The sequence below is a fragment of the Myotis brandtii genome, unplaced genomic scaffold (assembly GCF_000412655.1).
Source record: "Myotis brandtii unplaced genomic scaffold, ASM41265v1 scaffold1811, whole genome shotgun sequence".
Lineage (NCBI taxonomy): Eukaryota > Metazoa > Chordata > Mammalia > Chiroptera > Vespertilionidae > Myotis > Myotis brandtii.
In genome coordinates, this window is record NW_005356716.1 from 300,691 (window position 1) to 306,752 (window position 6,062).

The following is a 6,062-nucleotide window of genomic DNA, read 5'->3' on the forward strand; positions in this document are numbered from 1 at the left end:
ATGATGGTATGTTGTCATCAGATGCAGTGCTGCCTGTTTCCAACCTCAGCTCCTCCCACTCTCTCCTCACACAGCCCTGCAGCTGCTTTGGCTTTCATTCTGTTCCTCTGACCTCCCAGCAGGTCTCCTGGGTTGGGCCCCTCCTCCAGGCCCCTCCTGTCAGAAGGCTTCTTATGGTTCAGGACCTGGTTCCAATGTCACCTCCCCAGGGAGGCCCTCAAGAGCTATGCATGGATGTGTCAGCTGCCCTTCTGCCCTACTCTTTGGCCCATTGTTCTGTTCTTTATAGCACTTATCATCACCTGCAATGGTCTTGTTCATTAGTTCATGTATTGATTTTCCATCTGCTCTCAGAAGAAAGTTGGAGGAGGGCAGAGGTTTTGCCTTTCTTGTTTACTCCTGTATCTCCAGAATCTTCAAATTCACCAGCCCTTTGGAGGTTTCAATAAATATATGTAGATAGAATTATTGAAAAACTTCAGTTAAGAGTATGTGCTTTTAAAAATAGATAGACATGGGTTTCAGTCCCCTGTTTTACCAATTACTTGCTGTGAGACCCTCACCCTTAACCAATAACTTAAGCTCCCTTTGACTCAGTTTTTTTTCTATTTAAAATGGGCACAATAACGCTGCTATTATGCAATTTAAAATATTTATTTTTTATGGTGCATTTTTGAAAGAATAGTGCACTGTAAATTGCTTAGTACTGCACTTCACAAAGAAGAAACCTTCAATAATCGTTATGGTAAATAGTTATCATTATGCCATCTCGTTATTACTTTTAATTGTGACCAGTGGGGCATCTTTTTCAGCTTTGTAAGGAGCCATAGTTCACATATAATGTATAATTTTGCCAAAAGTCCATATGATTCTAAAATTACCTTTAAAATATTCCCTTACCATAAAAACTTTTACTTTAGCCTTGAGCAAAGTTATTTAATTTAATTACTATTCTGGTGAAATCAAAAGCAATTAAAATACTAGCTATATGTGTTTACTAATTAGCTTTATCAAAGTTATTTTAACACCTAAAATTTTTCAGCTTGAAATCTATCTCTGAGAGCAGACCCATGCCAAGATAGTGATGAACACCTTTTAACATATGGTTGTCTAGTTTTACATATTTTTAATACTTGAAGCATTCCTTGGAAGGAATCATGAGATGGGAGATATTTTGAGTGGAAATAGAAATTCAAATTAACACATATTAATCATTTCCCTCTAAAGAAATAATGAAGAGGAGGGAATAGATGCACAAGGAAGAATCAAGTTGTCGTGAATGAGAAAAAGAAAATGGAAGAGAAGACAAGTGGGATCTGAGTACCCAGGAGGTTTATCTGGGTGGAATCATATTCAAGTTCAACACCAGGAAGACATATAGGATGCTGACAGGACAATGGACAGGCCATCGAAGGATGTGAATCTAGTTCAGCTTTGTCACCAGCTGCATTGTGACCATGGGCAGCTCTGCATACCCTCTCTGTCATAGTGATCCCGTACTAAATAGGCTCAATCTTATTTACTTTACTCCTGGGGTTGTGATCATAAAGTAAAATGATTAAAGGATTTGGGAAAGAGATAATGCACTTCATAGATACAGAATACATCTGCTACAAGTTCTAATATTTGGAATAAAACTAACATTTATGGATTCAAAGTTGGTTACTGCTCATTTAATCTATACAATCCTATGAGATAGGCATAATTAGCTCCCTTTTCCAGATGGTAAAACAGAGGCTCTGACAGAAGAAGCAACCCGTGGCAGCTACTAAATGGCTGAGTCAGGAATGAAGCCTAGGTCTGCCTGACCTCAAGGCTCAAGCGCTTTCCATGATGTTATTCAGCCTCAAAAGGAAACATTGGGAGGTGGAGCTTGGCCCTCTGTATCTGAGCTCCAGTCCTGTGTGGGTGGGTGTCACTGCTGCATTCTAAGGGAAAGTAAGTCACATTATGAACTTATTTTCCTCATGTATATTAAAAATAAGAATTAAAATCAGTGATCTACTAATTTTGACAATTTAATAAAGTTACCTAGTTTTCTCAGAGCCCTCTGTATCTGAGCTCCAGTCCTGTGTGGGTGGGCGTCACTGCTGCATTCTGGAGGGAAAGTACAGTCACATTATGAACTTATTTTCCTCATATATATTAAAAATAAGAATTAAAATCAATGATCTAATAATTTTGACAATTTAATAAAGTTACCTAGTTTTCTCAGGGCTCACACTGGATGTGGCTGGATTCTGGTGTGGCGTACAAAGGGAGGATAATATCTCAATCCTTTATGTCTAAAATAAACTCTTTCTGATGCAGCCTAGAAATTGCCCATCTTTTGGCCTTTGTTGGTAATTGGATTTTTTTCCTACAGGAAGATGTAAGCATCTTCTATTTCTCAGGTGTTGCATTTGTGTCTTTTCTCTGAGCTTCTTTCTCTAAGTTATTTTCATGAATCTATGGATCACGGTGATATTTTGTACTTGGATAAAGAATGCTATATTGAGTGACAGCACCCCTCAGGCAAGGAAGTCCTACTTTGCCCAGTGGGTAAATGTTAAGAATGCATTAATAAGGCCACACAAAAATAGAAATTCTTGAATGCAGACCTGGGGGGACACGTTATTAATAGAGCACTAAGGAAAAGGAGAGGTGCTGGAGACGTGCATGAACCAAGAGGTCACTGGTTCAATTCTCAGTCAGGGTACATGGCCGGGTTATGGGCTTGATCCCCAGTAGGGGGCATACAGGAGGCAGCTCTATCCCTCTCCCTTCCTCTCTCTCTAAAATCAATGAAAACATAAAAATAGTAATAATCATAGTGGGTGCAAAAATAAACATGAATCAGCAAGGCAGTGTGTGTGTGTGTGTGTGTGTGTGTGTGTGTGTGTGTGTGTGTAAAATCCAGCAGGAAGTTGGGTAGGTAATATAAGATATGATGGAAAATGTCCTGTGTTAAGAATCAAAAGACTGGGTTGCAGCCCTTGTTTCTGTCTATGATCTTGGCAAGTTACTTAATTTCTCCAAGTTCTCATTTGTAAAATAAAAATGATAATAACTCTCATTTATTTAGTGCTTATTTCAAGGCAGGTACTGTGCAAAGTTCTCATAATAGCCCTATGAAGACAATACTTTCACTATTCCCATTTTACAGATGGAGAAAATGAGGCACAGAGAGATTAAGTAATTTTCTCTGAGATACTCAGTTAATAGGCAGCCACACAAAGATTCTAGCCTGGCTTTTATTTTTAATCTTTATGCTTTACTATTTTACCCTGCCCAGAGGGTTGAGGAAACATTTTTTATAATTGTGTATGAAAGATTTTTAGATGTGAAAATCAAACTATTATTGTCCAGCCCCATATGAATAAAAATGGTTAAAACATTAAGAAATAAAGTTCACAATCAGTAATTTCCATTATTGTTTTTTAATGTCATCAGCTGGCAGGAAAGAAAACTCTCCAGGGAGGGGGCAGAGCCCTTTTAGATTGGCATCGCCCTCAGGTCAAACCGATCTCCATTGGTGCTTGGCAAATAGGAATCATAAATATTCATGGTGCAGGGAGCTTGAGCATCTCCAGGGCAGTGAGGTTCAACAGCACAGAGACCATAAGGCACAGCCTCCTCATTCAAGGGCAGGGTGCAGCTTCTGCAGCTGTGGGCAATGAGCCACCAGAGCATGCATGCCCAGAGGAGACAACGCTTTTGCTCTGTATGAGGCACACAGAAGCAGAGGAGGCACTTTGCCTTGTATTCACAGAGGAAAAAGGAGACCCCGATTTTATTTCTCATCACTCTCTTTTCCTCTTGTATTGGTTCACAAGTTCCTTTTCTGATGAGCTATTTCATTCAGCCCTGGGCCCTATGGTTAACCCAATTTACAAGGGAACCAGCTGAATGGCATGGAAAGATTAAGCCAGACAGGGTCTCACCACTTAGAAGATGCATAATCCTTGAGAAAGGCCCGGCATTTACCTGAGACCCAGTGTCCTCCATGAATATTTATGATTCCTATTTGCCAAGCACCAGTGGAGATCGGTTTGACCTGAGGGTGATGCCAACCTAAAAGAGTTCTGTGCCCTCCCTGGAGAGTTTTAGTATGGGAGTGATAACACCTTATCTTCCCAGGTGGTTATGAGGATCAAGTGAAAGGAGATATAAAATGTATCCCACACATGGACCGCACCCAATAGCTAGTCACAGTAGAGAATTGTTATTTCCGCTGCTCAGAATCTAATCCTCCTTTCTATTTTGGGAAGCATCCCACCCATTTATCTCTGCCCACGGAATCTAGAAGGAATATTGGCCCTCCTTCCATCACCTGGTAACTGGGGCTTGGGCAGGTAACTTAGTCCAAGATAATCTGATGCTTCCATCCAGTACGTGGAATTGGGAGCAAGTGTTGTAAAGACCAGGAGAACCTGGAAGACACCCGGGATGCCATGGTGGTACTCAGGCGGGAAAATAGATGATTTTGGAGAAAAGGTGTTTGTGTTTTTGATCCTGTGAAGCTTCCTTCTTTCACATGTTAAAGAAAAACTGTCCAGATACTTGGTAAAAGGATGAGGAAGACTTTATTCAAGATTATTGTTTAGGGGTCATGACTACTGCAATAGGGGAGAGACATGGGGCTCAACTCTGAATACAAGCACAGCTGGGGATTTATAGCCAAGAGGGGTTCAGAGGGGGTCAGTGGAGAGAATATTAATAAGAGGTGACATTAAGGGTAGGGATTTTTTTTTTTGCTAAACTGACCTAGCAGGATTCCCAATTTACATGAGCTGAAGGGCATGAAAAGATCAAGCCAGACATGAGTCTCACCACTTAGAAGATGCATAATCCTTGAGAAAGGCCCTGTGCTTACCTAAGCCCCAGTTTTCTCATCTGTAGCATGGGCATAACAACACTTCACGCTCCCAGGAGGTTATGGGGATCGAGTGAAGGGAGATAAAACTGACCTAGCAGGATTCTAGCTAAAGGCAGGCCAAGGACTTCTACATCAAAGACGAAGGGTGAGGAACTTGAAGTCAAGGGTGACCGGATATCAAGGTGGGGGATTCTCATAAACTAACTTAGCAGGATTTTTGCCCAAACTGGGCTAAGCAGGCCAAAGGCAGGCCAGGAACCAAGGTCCAGGCCTTGTTGGTGATGAACTGAGAGGAACCTTATAAAAGTTTGATCAAGGAGGGAGTCTTTGTCACTCACCTGCCACATCTGAAGTTTGGCTTCTTAAGCCTCTTCAATTCTGTGCTCCCTTGTTAAAGTTCTAATACTTTATTTATTTATTTATTTATTTATTTATTTTTGAAGATAGCCAGTTGCTTTCTGTGGAGAATACAGATTAGATACACTCTACTCTCTAATAGGATTACCTAAACTGCAGCCCAACTATTGGGGATATTTAATGAATCAAAAAATGCATTTTTTCCACTATGTAGTTTGGTTCATTTTGAATAGAGGATTAACTGATGATAAAAAGAAAATTCCATTCCATGATTTTACTTAAGCATTATTGTTATTTAATAAACTACCATCAGGGTAACTTTGCTCTGAGTGTTCATTCAGTGAAATACCTTTGTTTGAGTATCCTCCGGTGTGTTTGAAATACAGTAGGCTGGTGCCTATCCTCATCCTAAGAGGTGGGTCCTCAATTATATCCATTATTGAGAGATGGAGTTCCAGAGCTTGGGAGACTGGGCCAGAGTCATGCAGTTTGTGGTGGAGCTGGGATTCAAACCCAGGTTTCCTAATGGCAAACCCCAATGCCAAATCTACAACTCTGCAAAACTGAAACCAAGGCTTGAAATTTTGTTTAATCAGGGCCATTCATTTCCCTCAGCATACTAGTTGGTGGAGAGCCCCTTCTCTCTTTAATACCATCTACTGAGGATGGTGTCTAGTGCATTTGTAAAGCTTGCACCCAGGCTCACATGAGGACCACCTAAGATTGGAGTTTGGACCTGGTCCTAGTCTTAAACTGTGTGACTGTCAACTTAGACAGACTGAATCAGACTGCTGAAAGGCGTGCTGAAGCTAATAGTTGACTGATGGCTTTCCACCCCCACCCCCAC